This window comes from Pinus tabuliformis, chromosome 7 (assembly GCF_031772625.1).
Source record: "Pinus tabuliformis cultivar Carrire ecotype Pingquan chromosome 7, CPIR1, whole genome shotgun sequence".
Lineage (NCBI taxonomy): Eukaryota > Viridiplantae > Streptophyta > Pinopsida > Pinales > Pinaceae > Pinus > Pinus tabuliformis.
In genome coordinates, this window is record NC_142293.1 from 178,908,156 (window position 1) to 178,924,430 (window position 16,275).

The 16,275-nt window shown below is 35.8% G+C and overlaps 1 pseudogene; it reads left to right on the forward strand.

Annotated features, from left to right (window-relative positions):
* The first annotated feature begins 14,602 nt into the window (after positions 1–14,602).
* Positions 14,603–15,751, forward strand: LOC149246431 (xyloglucan endotransglucosylase/hydrolase protein A-like; annotated as a pseudogene).
* The last annotated feature ends 524 nt before the right edge of the window (positions 15,752–16,275 follow it).

Below are 16,275 nucleotides of genomic sequence, written 5' to 3' on the forward strand. Positions count from 1 at the left end.
TAGTAATACATACTAATCATCAACCACTTCAATATCTACACTCCCAAACTAAGTTGCAGCAATCAAGACATTACAGGTGGATGGGTTTTCTACAACAATTTCATTTGGTCATCAGATATAAGAAGGGCATACATAAAAAAGTTGCAGACATGTTGTCTAGACCCATTATAAATGCATCTATTATACTTAAGCATAATTCTGTACTACATGAAAGTTACATTGAACAATATGCTCAAGATATAGACTTTAAAGATGTATATGAAACTTTGAGTCAAGGAAAAAAGGTAGAAGAATTGGATTATCATGTGAAGGACTGACTCTTGTACCATTGTGGGAAACTCTGCATTCCACAAACAGAGAGAGTAAAGATAATTAGAGAGGCACACACTTCTCTGATATCAGGTCACTTTGAGGTAAGTAAAATAGTTGCACAGCTGCAAAGATTTTGTTATTGGCCAAAAATGAATGAGACAGTTTCTGGATATGTAAGAGGGTGTACTATGTGTGCTAAAAGCAAGCACAACAATAGAAAACTAGGCTTGTACACTCCATTACCAGTTCCTTCTCACCCTTGGGAAAGTGTTTCCATGGATTTTGTTGGAGGACTGCCTAAATCTAGGAAAGGTCATGATTATTTGTATGTGGTTGTGGATAGGTTCAGAAAAATGTGTATTTTGATACCTTGTAATAAACAGATTACAACTGAACAAACTACAAAACTATTCTTTGAACATGTATGGGTTCATTTTGGATTACCCATTTCTATTGTATCTGATCGAGACACCTGATTTGTGGGGAAGCTTTGGTCAAGTATGTGGGACCTTATGGACACCCAATTGAATAAAAGCACAATTTTTCATCCACAAACCGATGGCTAGACAGAGGTAGTTAACAGGATAGTGATTCAGTTACTCAGAGGATATTGCAGCAAACATCCTAAGCTTTTGGATGAACACTTATGTTATGTGAAAAATGCTTGCAACAGAGAAAAACACTCTTCTACACAGAGATCTCCTTTTGAAACCTGTTTTGGTTTCATACCAAGGTATCCCTTGGATTTTTTCTTTGGTAAAGATACCACATTTGATGGACATAGTGATGTGGACAAGGCAACTCGGTTCATTGAACAGATCGAGGAGATCCACCAGGCAATACAGGAACAAGTGGAAAAGAGCCAAGCCAAATACAAGGCAAGGCATGACAAGCATCGGATAGAGCATAGTTTTCAAGTTGGAGACCAGGTTTGGCTGTATATCAGCAAGGACAGGATGCAAGGTGAAGGTAAAAAGCTAAAGCCTATCAGGTATGGACCTTTTAGGATACTTGAGAAGATTGGTGAAAATGCTTTTCGCCTTGATCTACCAGCTTACATGCACATATACTCAGTTGTAAATACAAATTGCTTGAGATTGTTTGAACCTTCAATGATTGAGGATCGTGAAGAGAAAAGTCAATTGCCTTCTATTGATGACTTGCTACCTAAATATCTGAATGAATTGCAGGAAGACACAGTCTTGGACAGGAAGGTGAGGATAACACGCAAAGGAGATATTGAGTACCTCAGAATTGGACTCAAAGGTTCGAAGCCGAGTAGTGCAAAGTGGATTGAGATTGGGCAAGTGAGATAGCAGTACCCTCACTTAGTCGATGCTTGAAAGAAAACCAACTTTTGGTGGTCCAAAAGCTTTTCAGTGGGAAGGCTGTGATCCGAATTGGATCCATAAAGAATAATTAACAGAGCCATGGTTATACCAGGTCAGGATAGACTTCAAAGAATTTACAACAGCAATCAAAAACACCTCTAAACTAGTGGCAATGGCAGCCAGCGTGGAACGACGAGGACCTCGGTCAAAGCACGCTGACCGAGGCCCATGGAGACTGCACGGGAGGTGAAATTAGCCCCTGGGAGGCCCAGATCGAGAAACAGAGGATATATTTGATGCGCGATTAGCTCCCACATCGTTGGGCGAAAACCCTCAAAATGGGGAAGCCCCGAGCACTCGGTCACGTGGGAGCCAGAAAACCATGGAAAGAAAGGCTAAGCGCTAAAGGCGGGACCCGCTCCAAAACCAGCGGTCTTAATCGGGCGCATCCATGGGCGGTAAGTAGTTTTGATGGAAAAGGAGCAATTCCACTCAGCACCCGATGCGTGGCAAGTGGAGGAGAGACAAAACCGCCGCTCATCACGCGCTATCGGTCGAGCTAGTCAACTGCGCGGGACGAGCGAACAACGTCAGATCTGGGGGGCTCCAGATCTAACGGTTGAGATCGCGCCCGATGGAGAAGACAAAATTGATGGGGGATTAAGCCGCAATATGAAATAATTTGAAGTCCGGATTGACCGCCACGATGGAGAAAGACTCATTCCACGACATAACCGAAGAATTGAACCGACGACGTAGGATGGCGCAGTTCGCAGGAGGACAAGTGGCCACTCCCTGAGAGCCTGATGATGACGTTGAGAACAGGGAACTCCAAGCGCAGCTGCAAGTAGGCGATTTAACGAAGGTGGAAGAGGAACCAAATCGCCATGAGCCTGAATGGCTTAAAAGCCATGAACAAAGAACAGAAAGAACATAAGAGTCGAGAACCCAGAGAGGAACACCGAAGACAGAAGACAAAGAAGAGAAAGAATCAGTGAAGCAGAAAGCAGAAAGAATACAGAGGGCCAAGCTGACCAAAGATAGTGTTGAGCACAAGAGAGCTTGGAAGATTCAAGCCATCCCCGAGAGGATCTGTCAAACCAGAGAGGTCAAAGAGCTGGTAGAGAAGAGTGTCTGTGTACTCCAGTGGTTTGGGGAATCTAAGAACCACCCTGCCAAGCCAATCTATTTCAGGAGACTCATATTGAGCTCCTTCATTGTAATTCTTTGCTTCAAGACACAATAAAAGAAGGCCACCACTGATAGCTGGACCGGAGATGTAACCCTGGAGGATAGGGTGAACTCCTTATTAATTTCTTGTGTTCTTGTCTTTGCTTGTTGTATTTCTCTGTTGTTTTCGATTTCAAGTGTCTGTGTATTTGCGATCTGATCGATCTGTTGCTTAAATAGCATAGACACACACACCAACATATGAGTCTATAATACCTTCATTTAATAAAATCTTAACTGAGATCAATCACAAGGTGATTATCAGATCAAATAGCTTATGCATTGACCACCTCAACTTCTGTGTTTAAGATTCCTATTTATCCCAATAAGAAGTATGAAATTGAAGTCAAACATAGACCAACAGTCTCACACAATGTAAAATATTAGAAAATGTTTAAAGATGACAAGCAACTTAATAATTTTTTGCAAATGTCTAAGGAATTTTCCAGTTTGCGCAAATGATGAGAATTGTTTTGATGAGGATGAACAATAGTTTTTTTGTTTAGAATCAAATGATTTTGAAAATCAAGTTATAAATCATGAGGTCATACAGTTGAAGGATAATGTGATACAAAAAAATTTGGTCCCTCTTGAGAAGTTGTTTGATCAGACTGATGTAGCTAAGAACCCCAATGTAGTTCCCACTAAGACTGAAGTATAGGACTGTAATATAGGGACAAAAAATCAACCTAAAATAGTCAAGCTATCGAGATATTTGACACATGAAGATAGACACAAATATCTTGGTCTTATGAAGGAATATTAAGATATTTTTTCTTGGGGATATGAAGAGCACTATCCAACATACAATTCCAATAAAGAAGGATCATAAGCCTTCTAAATAGAAGTTGAGAAGAACCAATCCCTTGTTTCTTCCTCTTATTGAAAATAAAGTGAGAAAATTGTTTGATGCCAAAATTATTGTTCCTTTAAGGTGTTCAAAATGGTTTTCTAATTCGGTCCCTATAAGAAAGAAGACTGGTGAAATAAGGCATGTTGTTGATTTTAGAAACCTCAACAAAGTATCTCTTAAGGATAATTATCCCTTACGTAATATGGACCATATACTACAAAAGGTGGTTGGCTCTCAGAGGATGTCTATGCTTGATGGTTTCTCAGGTTACAATAAGATTTCGGTACACCGTAATGACCAGGAGAAAACAACTTTTATCACACCCCAAGGAACCTTTATGTATGCCAAAATTCCCTTTAGGATGATGAATGCAGGGGCTACCTTTGAAAGGGCCATGGTTTTTACATTTGTTGATGAAAATGATAAGTTCCTGGCAGTTTACATTGATGATATCACTTTATTTTCAAAATTTGATTCTGATCATTTTCAACAGCTAAAATAGGTTTTTGAAAAGTGTAGAAGGTTTGGCATATCTTTAAATCTAAATAAGTCAAATTTGTCAATGGAGGAAGAAAAATTAATGAGGCATATAATCTCAAAGGGTGACATTAAAATTGAACCAAACAAGGTTGCTGCAATTCAGAAAATTGACATTCCAAGGAATAAGAAGGAGGTTCAATCAATTTTGGGAAGATTTAATTTTTTGAGAAGGTTCATTCTTAACTTAGAAGAAATTATAAGGTTCTTGACCAACATGTTGGGAAAGGAAAGTGAAATCAGGTGGACAATTAAGAAAAGGAAGTCTTTTGATAAGGTAAAACATGCCTTGGCTAGTGCTCCTATTTTGGCTAGTCCGAATTATACTAAAGACTTTATCCTTTTCTCTTTTGCATCAAAACACACCATTGCAACATTCTTAATGTAGAAAAATCAGCAAGGTAATGAACAAAAAATAAATTTCTTTATAAGGGGTTTGAGAGATTCTTCTCTTAAGTATAATATTATGGAGAAGGAAGATTATGTGTTGGTTAAGGCCTTGAAATATTTTAGAGTTTATGTGCTTCATTCATAGATGATTGCTTATGTCACAAATTTTGTTGTGAAAGACATTATGACCCAACTTGATTGTGAAGGTAGGAGAGGTAGATGGATAAAAACTACTCTTGAGTATGATGTGGAGATCAAGCTTACCAACATGGTAAAGGGTCAAGGATTTGCAAAATTGATGGTTTATTCAAATCTAGATGTATTGGACATAAATTTTATGTTTGTTTGTCAGATGACAATGATTCAGAACCTTTTCAACAGGTATCTGAAAAATTTATTTCCCCTCAATGTTATGTTGATATAGTTTATGTTTTACAACACTTATAGGCTCCTCTAGGAATGACAAAAACAAAAGAAAGATTTTTGAAACAAAAGGCTATAAAATTCAATATTTTGAATTTGAAAGACTTAGGAGGTATCTCATTGAATTGTTTACTGGAGGATGAAAAAAAAAGGTTATGGAATAATTTCATAAAGGGGATTGTGGAGGCCACCATTATTCGAAAGCCAAAACGAACAAAATTTTGAGCGTTGCTTTTTACTGGCCAACCTTGTTTTCTGATGTTTATAAAAGGGTTTAAAGTTGCCATGAATGTCAAAATTTTGAAGGAAAAAGGAAGCTTTCACATCTACCCATGAAACCAATTACAATTGAAGCACCATTTCAGCAGCGGAGTCTGGATTTCATTTTGGAAATCCATTCATCATCTTTAGCCCAACATAAATGGATTATGAAAGTCACATACTACTTTACAAAGTGGATAGAAGTAATACCCACCAGATGTCAGGCAACAAACTTAGTAATCATTCAATTTTTGGAAGGTAATATAATCTCAAGATTTGGTTGTCCCTGTAAAATAATCACATATAATGTTGCTTCTTTCAAGTCCAAGAAAATGATTGAATTCTGTTATAAATATCATATTGTACTCAATCATTCTAATGCATATTACCTACAAGGTATTGGTTAAGATGATCCTTAAAAAAAGATCCTAGTGAACATTATAAATAATTTGCTACAAGAAAATAAGAAAACATGGCATAAAAGTTGATCTATGCACTATGGGTTGATAGAGTGAACACTAAAAAGTCAATTGGTATGTCACCTTTTGAACTAGTGTATGGAACATATGTTTTTATTTCTTCCTTGGGAATTCCAATAATGAATTTGTTGCAGGGAATAGATGTAGAGCCAAATGACTTGAAAAGGAGAATAAATCAGATCGCAAATAAGAGAGGAAGTATATAACAATACCCAAGCAATCCATAATAAAATTAAGAATAATTTTAATCGAAGAACAAAGGCTGAATATTTTCAAGCCGGTGACCTAGTTCTGAAGTGGGATGCTTAGAATGAAGAAAAAGGTAAACCAGGAAAATTTGAAAATCTTCGGAAAGGACCATTCAAGATTGCAACTTTCCATGGGAGTAATGCATATTTGTTGTAGGATTTGACAGGAGAATTTCTTTTTGGAGGGTCTATAAATGGTAGGTTTCTCAAGCATTATTTTACCTAAAATTATTTGGTTTTGATCACTTCATTGTATATAACCATCCAAATTTCCAGTGTTGTAGGTGTGAGAAACTATCACCAGAATTTGAATCTTGAGGAAGATTTTGATGACCTTTGCCAATTTTCAGAACGTAAAAAGTCATAATAATTCATGAGTTAGTTATGTGTCAGGTCAAGAGTCAATAAAATCTAAGGGATAGGCACATGGTCTACGATGTTCTTTGGCACCTCACACAGAGGATGTCATCCCCATTGGAGCCAATGTTGGTGTCCTATGTTATAGTAGTAAAAAAAAACTTACATTTTTTCATTATTTGGAAAATTTGTAAAATATTTCCCGTGATTTCATATGGATCAAGTCTTAATGTTAATTTGAGTGGAAAATAAAATAAAGTTGCCAATAGTTTTAAAAGGGTTTAGGTTTAATAAATTTAGGGTAATGTGTAATCAAAATTCATGAGTAAATGATAGTAGAGGGTCATTATTCTCTCATCATTGAGACAAAATAGTGGTGTCATTTTAGTTAGTTGTTTTGTCAAATCAAGCCTGTGCTATGACATCACCCTCCAAAACAATGAGTATGAGATCTTCCTTTATTTTTCTTTCATGATTCGAACTTCAAATTGTAATGAATATTCTTGAAGGAGGGTTTTAGTCATCTTGGGAGTTCAAAAACTTGTTTTGGCATCCAAGAAACTCATGATTTACTCCTTGTTCTATCGAAAGCATTCTAGACATCAATTGGAACTTGTTGCACTAATTCTCCCGGGGAGTTGCTGCACTCAGGGATGGTCATTGCAATTCTACAAGTCAAGAGGTTATTGCCACTTCCAGGTTTCAAATCCTCATTTTCTTGAATTATTCATCTTATATGTTGTTCAATTTAGCCTTATCTATCAAGGAAAATTCCCAGATGGCCTTGAAAATATTTGATTCTTATCTCGCTGCATTTTCTTGTGGTGCATGGAGAATTCGCTACACTTTCACACAGTTGCTACCTTTTTTGTTTTATCTATGTCAAACATTCAAATTTCACTTGCCACCTATACCCCTTAGTCTAAAAATTCATAATAAGTGATATGAAGTCTCAGAACCTTGTTGTTGTTTCCCTAGAATATCAAGAAACATATTCCCCTTATGGCATTTCGCTTGTGTATTTAGAATTCCACTATGGAGAAAAATGAAAAATTGTTGCATTTGGGTCTAGGAGTTGAGTTATGGTGTCTCAATTTGTTAATATAAGGATTTTCATTCAAATTTTTCCATAAGCCTTCATCTAAAACCCTAATTCTAGAACTGCTATAGTATTGCTGCATTAAATTGTTAAGCATTGTAATTGCATTGAGAAACCCTAAAATTCATCTTTTGTTGTGATCCATTACAACACCAGATGGAAAGAAGCACAAAGGGGGAGACATAGTCAGGTTTAAGCCTCAATATCTTGCTTTGATAAACTTAGATCCAAGAATTATGGTTTCTTTTGAAGAGACTAGTTGCATCAAATTTTGTGAGAAGATAGAGGGTTACAATGTTCAACAGACAAAAGAGGTTGCTTTGAACTTCACTAGGGTAGATGCTAAGGTTGGAGAATTAAATTTTCTAGTGTCAGAGGCTACCATTTCAGTTGCTACAAAATCCCTCTACAAGGAGAACAATGGTTCAAGGGCATGCTTTAGACACAGTCAACTACATGGATTTATTAAAGCCAAAGTACAAAAACAAGTAACATGGAGCTATTGTGCCAAGGGAATATCTCCTAGAACCTAACAAAAAACTTCTTAAGGTCATCGAGAGATATTTCACTTGTGAACGAAGATTTGTGAGAGTTTATCAGTATCATTTCACGTTGTTGATGCATTTCATAGGAAAAATCCCTTTGAGTCCACTGTTTTACTTATTCATTAGCATTAGTAAGATGACAGATAAGGTTCAGGGTAAGAAAAATCAAGTAGATCTGAGTGTCTTTGATTTCTCTTTGACCAAATTGTTAGTAGCGGAGGAGCTGAAAAAGAAAAATGAGTCATGGCAAGCATTCTTTGATTCATCCAAGTTGATAGTTGAGTTTCCAACTAGCCCTTGGAGTTAAAAGGATACACCTTCATCTGTGGTAAAGGATGTTCAATTAGCAGTGGAGAGCTTAGTAAAAATTCCACCAACTTTAGTTGATCCATCACACATGAAAAAGGTAAAAAAATTCATCTTTCTCCCGAGGCGGTGGCTGCTCGTAAGAAACCACTCACAAGAGTTACTATGAAGAGATTTCCCATTAAGGAAACACCTGAACAAGCAACTAAAGTTATAGATACCGTACGAGAGGATTTTTTTTTAGATGAAAAGGACACATATATTATAGAACTATAAGAATAGTTGAAAGTGACCCTTTAAGTCATTGTTTAGCTAAAACATGATAAAAAGGAGTTAAAGAAGAAAATTTTGGAGAAGACACCTAAGAATGATGAAGTAGAACCAATGATGAAGACAACTTCATCTTCCACTAAGTTTAAAGGTAAAGAAAAGACAACAACAAAGAACATTCAAAAGCCAGAGATCTCATCAACAAGAATTTATCTAACTAGGTCTTTAGCCAAGAAGTTGCAGCTACAAAAAGAATAGTCAATGAAAGAAGAGAATAAGGCTGAATTGGAGAAGGGCATCACACTTTCCATAGGTCGAGGAAGCATTTGAAGAAAAATCAAAATGAAATCAGTAGGATTACGGGACAAGATGAAAGGGACATACATAAGATACATGACCACTTGAATTTATGTGAGGCAACATTGTTTGAGGCCAAGTATATGCTGAAGAGAACTCCGCCCTTACATAGACATCTCAAGAAAATTTGCATGAAAAATATCACTTTGAAGAAGTAGTTGAGGGCCACAAAGAAATAGTTGTAGGAGGCATTGCAGAAAAACTAGAAAGAAAAAAAGAGGTAATCTGGACTTGTTGGGTGAGGTAGCTAAGGTTTAAGTTTGAACAGGTGCTCAAGATCATTTTTTCCTTTTACCTTTTTATTTGAAGTGCATCATAATATATCAATCATATCCCTTATGTTTTTGGAAGTTTTGGGTAAAGGAAGCAAGTGACACAGTAACACAACACAATTGCTACGCTACTGTCCAAAGTATTACATTTTAGTAGAAAATCAGGGATTTTTGTGTTGCTTCTTATGAATGGAGGCCCAAGGAGGTTGTTAAGCCTGTCAACATCATCATAAAGCTATTTTATTCGTTCAGAGACCCAAATACCTAGTCAAACCTTTCAAAAATTTGCTACACTCGGGTGTTGCGCTTCTAATGTAGATGATGATTTTGATGGGTGGAAATATACAATTGAAATAGGGGTTTTCCAGTGTGTGTTTTATGAAGAGGGAGTTCTTTTCTACTTATTTGACACATCAAGAAGTACAAGGAATGATCATAATTTACAAATCATCAATTCATTGCGCTTTTGTTGCTATGTTTCTACTGAAGAAGGAAGTAGCATAGCGATTGCGCTGCGCTTCCTCACAGTCAAAACTTTGACCATGAAACTCATATCTAAACTTTATGTAATTGAATTTTATGGTCATGGTAATGCCTTGAGGTGTTTGGGAGGTTCGAAATTCATTTTTATGCATGTATTCAATGTAATTTGTTTAAGAAATTCTTAGTCAAAATAGTTTCCTAGTTTCTAGAGAGTAGTTCTATATTCATTGCTGAAGGAAGAAAATGAATCTTTTTGAGGGAATTCAGTTCCGAAAGGAAGGAAATAATTGTTTTTGATCTATATATGATGCATTTTTGATTAAGAAAAGCGTTGGTCAGGGTTAGAGAAAGAAGACATTGTGCATTGTATATCTTCATTAAAGTTTCAGTGAATGATGACAACTTAAGTTGACTTTTATAGGGATTCTTGTGTCAATTTCTTATGGTGATGTTTTCTCCCATGTATGTGAATTTTATCTCTTTTCATAATCATTCTTTATTTTTTATGTCTTCATGTTTAGTTAAGCCAAGATTTATTTCAGAATTCACTTTTAAGTGTTCTGTTATAGCTTACTGAACATTTAATGTTTTTCTTCCATTGAGATATCTAGAATCCATCCTCAGCTAGATGATTTAGATGTTCTCAATTACACTATTCCTTTTCTCACCCCTCTACAATGAAATTTGATAAAAAACATGAGAAGGATTGCCTGCCTTTCTTCTATCTAATGATTCTTGATTTTTTCACCCTCTCTCTAAAAATCATTAGCTTAATATGACTCCATGCCCAATGGATTTTCCATCTTCCCTGCCATCAAACTGTTAACCCTATTCCTCTGTGATCTTAATACCTAACCTAATATATACGACTAAAGATTCGTATAGAGAGAGCCCTCTCTGAAGCTGGAAGGGCTAGATTCAGTTTTAAACTGGTTTGTAGTTACCTTTGGGTTCCTCTCCTCAACCTTAGGGAATTACAAAGTGCTAACACTTTATTTCTTAATATTTTCATCATAGACAATAAAAGTAAGTTTACATGAATTGGGTTGGAAATCCTAGGTTTACATCATTATTATAAATTTTGATTATGGAATTTGGTTGAAAACGGAAATATATAAAAAAGTGGTTGGGAAATTTAGTTTTACATAATTATTATAAAGGAATTTGGTTGGAAGTGGAAATCAGTTGAAAAATATAGTTTTACATAGTTGTGGGAAAATTTAATTCTGCAGTGTGGTTTGTAATCGTATAGTTATACATAGTTGTGGGAAAATTCAGTTGTGCAATTTGGTTTGTTGTCTCAATATCCGCTCAATATTGGAGACTTTGATATTGTCAAAGCCAACATATGTGGCCATAGAAAACTTAGCAATATTGGCATGTCCATTCATGTCAAAATCAAAGTATTCCTAGACCTCCCGTTCAATTCCAGGATATTGGACAAAACCCCACAAACATCCTTGAAATTACTATAATCAAAATTCTTCAAAAAATAGCCATCAAGACCTTCATGTCAATGGTGCGTGCCTGAATTAACCTAAGTTCTGCTTCATTGGTTCTTTCATAAAAAAGAGAAGTACTCGACATGGAAAAGCTAGTAATATTTGTAGTAAGCATTCAAAAGTCAAGGGTGGCTCCAACCTCCGCAACCTCCCTTAGGAAATCTCTACTTGGTCAATTTTTTTCTTAGCTCTTTGAAGTTGTCCGTTGAGTTGTATTGACCCACGTTTTGAACACAAAAGTTTGGAAAAAAATGCTTATTTTGTCTTCACAATTTCCCTGGTCTTCCCATATCTTCTATTCATTCAGTGTGTCTTTGAACCTTTAGAGGAAATTGCTAGTTTATTATATTATGATTATTAAATATGATTTATTATTGAAGTATTGAGTGGTTTTCATAGTGCGTTATATTAGATATCAGTTTTTGGGATTCAACTACGATTTCCATGAGAAGTAGTCATAACTGACTAATTTCTCATGTTTTTTTTTGTGAATAGTCCACTTAGCACTCATTATGACCATATATTCTATTCCTTTAGTGTGTCTTTTCACCTTTAGAGGCAGTTGCTATTTTATTATATTATGATTATTAAATATGATTTATTATTTAATTGTTGAGGGTTTTCACAGTGCCTGACATTAGATATCAATTTTTGGGATTCAACTACGATTTCCATGAGAAGTAGTCATAACTGACTAATTTCTCATGTTTTTTTTTGTGAATAGTCCACTTAGCACTCATTGAATTGGGTGATACTCACAAGGGTGAAGAAGTGGGATTGAAACTAGTGAAATGAATCACATAGCATCAATCATCACTTCCAAGGCTTGCACTTGGTAACCATGACTTCTTGGGAGGTCATCCATCCAAGATCACATCTAGCTTAAGTGTGCTTAACTGTGGAGTTTTCCCCATTGCTACCCCATTTCCAAAAACTTAGCAAGTATTGTGCCTCATGAACCATTCAAGTAGAGCTCCCTTCACTCTTTTGTATTTAAGTATTAAGGGGTTTTCGTAGTGCATTATATTAGATATCATTTTCTTGGATTCAACTGCGTTAAGTAAGTCATTCATCTATGACCATTTCCATGAGACATAGTCGTAACTCACTAATTTCTCATGATTTTTTTGAATAGTCCACTTTGCACTCATTGCATTGGGTGATGCTCACAAGGTGAAGAGGCATAATTGAAACTGGTGAAATGAATCACATATCATCAATCATCACTATCGGGGCTTGCACCTGATAACCATGATTTCCAAGGAGGTCACCCATCTCAGATCGACTCTGGCTCAAGCGTGAAATTAGTTAGTTACGACTACCTCTCATGGAAATGGTCATATATGAATGACTTACTTAACAATTGAATCCCAAAAAACGATATTTTATATAATGCACTATGAAAACCCCTCAATACTTAAATACAAAAGAGTGAAGGGAGCTCTACTTGAATAGTTCATGAGGGAGAATACTTGCTAAGGTTTTGCAAATGGGGTAGCAAGCTAAGTGGGCTTGATTGCGGGGAAAGCTCCACAGTTAAGCTCTCTTGAGCTAGAGGCAATTTAGAATGGGTGACCTCTTGGTAAGTCATGGTTAGCAAGTGCAAGCCTTGAATGACTATATCTAATGATTTATTATTTTCTTGTTAAAATAATGAAAACAATTATTGAATGTTTGCCATTGTTAATAACTAGTTAGTTGTAAAACCATTCAAAAAAAATTCATGAGAAATTAGTTTACAACTACATGAATTACTATAATATATTTTGTTTTTATGAAATTTATTGATAAAATTTTGACATATCATAATTTTTAATTATATATGTGTCAAATTTTTCTATATTAATGGATGCCTTTTTAATAATAAATCCCATAAATCCATATTTATATTGTTATATTTAACTAATATGATTATAATTTTATTATATTACTTATTGATAAACAATTATCATGGTTAGTAAGAAGTGCCTTGTTGTTCTCATCCTCCACACATATTTCATAATTGAAACATATGATTTTGCAGCACTTCCTAGACTATATAAGTTGTATTTTTATATATTTTTTATAATTTAATTTCATTGGGTAATAAAAATATATCAACCATATTTATTAATATAGTTATTATTTAAAATCACATTATAATAAATAATAAACTCCCTTAAATAAATTAATAATTAATAAACACCACTACACAACATGTAACTTTTTGTGATTGACTCAATATTATCACTATCCTCTCCCATTTACACAATTATAATTTATCATCTATACAATATATTTCTATTGAGTAGTTTAATTTATAGATTAAATAACTTTTTTCATTTTAATTTATAAATTAAATAATCCTTTTCAATGGAATCTGCTGATAAAATTTCTTGAATGTGTTTTTCTATTATTTAAAATACATTTTTGAATAGAGGTAGTTTAACAATTATGCTTTTTTGACCTGAAAACTATAGAAATTCTGGCCATATTTTGAAAAAAACTGGTTGGAATTTGTGTAAATCCAAGTAAAAGCTATCAAAATTCATAATTTTAGGTGCCTCAGACGTTTTTGATGGTGTTGAATCTATTTCCAGTATCAAAAACATGATTCAAACACTAGCTTTACAAGATTTTTTGAATTTTTTTTGTCCAATTAGGACCACTTTTGGTAGTAGGGACAATTCTTGGGCCTCCGTAGAGACTTCTTTTGAATATATAAATGGATTCAACACTCTGAAAAACCGCGAGACTCTTATTCTATAAATTAAACAACTTAAACTTAACCTTTTAAAAATTACCAAATTTTGATTAAAACTAACCGAAAAAATATGATACAAATGTGATTTCTTTCCATAAATTAGACTAAGCCTATATCTACTATCAAATGGTTAGTGATCACTGATCCGTTACAGTTTATTAATTATTGAATTTCATCCACTACGGTGCACAAAGGTTACCGTTATTAATTATTGAATGTAATCCACTACCCTGCACAAGCAGATCTAGAAAGGTGAGACTGCGATGTGGTTTTAATAAATGAAGAGAAAGAAGGATCCATGGCCATGATGGATGTTGTGAATGTGAAAGCAATTAAGAAAAATAACTTGGAAACTAGAAACCACACCGGTCACCCACCCCTAATTCTCCCTCTTGCTGCTATAAAACCCCATTCTTCACCCTACATTTCCCGGTTGTGTGTTGGGGTGTGCACTCTACCAGTCCATGCTCTGCACATAGCTTTATTTTTGGGTGCAATCTGCTGAACATAGCTTCATTTTTGCGTATCATCAATATTGTTTGAGCTGAAGGAGGTCATCCAGTTTTTTGGTCTCTTTTTCATTCTCCTACTGGCTCGTGGAGCCATGGCTGCCACCCCTAAAACGCCAGTGACTCTGCCCTTTGACAACAATTTCATAGCTAGCTGGGGTGTGGACCACATGAAACAATTTGATGGTGGGCGACAAATTAATCTTCTTCTCAACAAACAACATGGTAAGTTATTACCCATTCTATTTCTTCCTGTGTCATTTATCTTTATCAGTCTCTGGAATAACAAAGTTACATGAAAAATGAGATTAACCGGTGCTGGGTTCGAATCCAAAGGAGAATATTTGTTTGGGCACTTCAGCATGTAGATCAAGCTGGTTCAGGGTGATTCCGCTGGCACTGTCACCACCTTTTATGTGAGTACTTGATAATAATATTTGGGCTTTTATGTTTGGCTAGATCTGCTTCTGCCTACTTATGTCTCTATATTTGTTTTGGTGCGGATAGCTTTCTTCCCAGACGGCTGAGCACGATGAAATAGACTTCGAATTCTTGGGCAACAAGTCAGGGGAACCCCATATTCTTCAGACCAATGTGTTTACAGGCGGGAAGGGTGACAGAGAGCATCGCATATATCTCTGGTTCGACCCCACCAAGGATTACCATTCCTACTCTGTGCTCTGGAACAAGTACCAAATTGTGTAAGCCCCCAGATTCGATTCCGTGACATTCTCGTTATTTTTGTTTAAACCAGAAAGAGGGCAAAATGTATTATGCAATTTTAGAAAGAACCTGGCTCTTAGGTGACTATTGTTTGGTGTGGTCTGTTTTTTGTGCGCAGATTTTTTGTAGACCAGGTACCTATCCGCGTGTTCAAGAACTGCCAGGACCTCGGCTTGGGGTACGCAATAAACCAGGCGATGAAGGTCCATTGGAGCCTGTGGAATGGGGAAAACTGGGCCACTCGAGGGGGTCTGGAGAAAACCGACTGGACCAAGGCGCCCTTCATTGCATCGTTCAGGGAATTCCATGTCGATGCCTGCGAGGCTTCTTCTCCGCAATCGTTGTGCGCTATGCAGGCGTCGCGGTCGTGGGATCAGGTGAAGTTCAGAGACCTGGATAGGCGGCAATGGCGATTCTTGAAATGGGTGAGGAAGCACTACACCATCTACAATTACTGCACTGACGCACAGAGAAACAAGAAAATTCCTCCAGAATGTGTTCGCGATGGTGATAATATGTAGAGAGCGATTACTAAGTTATTACTAATTATAATAATCCCCGCCATGGGTGGCCTGTTCGATCTTTACTACTAGAAATTATGAATGTTTTGTAGTAGCGATTTTTGCTAATAATATGTAGAGAGCGATTACTAAGAGTTATTACTAATTATAATAATCCCCGCCATGGGTGGCCTGTTCGATCTTTACTACTAGAAATTATGAATGTTTTGTAGTAGCTATTTTTGCTATTTCTGGTTTTTTGATACCATAACTTTGGTTACAGACGTTCAAATTTCCCATGGTATATAGCTTTGCATTATAATTTCATTGGCAGATAGCTTTTGATGGCATGTAATGCCATGGTATTTACGCTCCACTATTTGATGGGTGTATTTGATGGGTGTGAATGTATACATGGAATTAGGGTTTTGAAAAATTTTGAAGTATTTGATTTGATTTCATGTATAAATGGAATTATGGTTTTGAAATTTTTTTAGGGTATTTGATTTGAGTAAATGTACAAAGGGAATTATGGTTTTGAAATT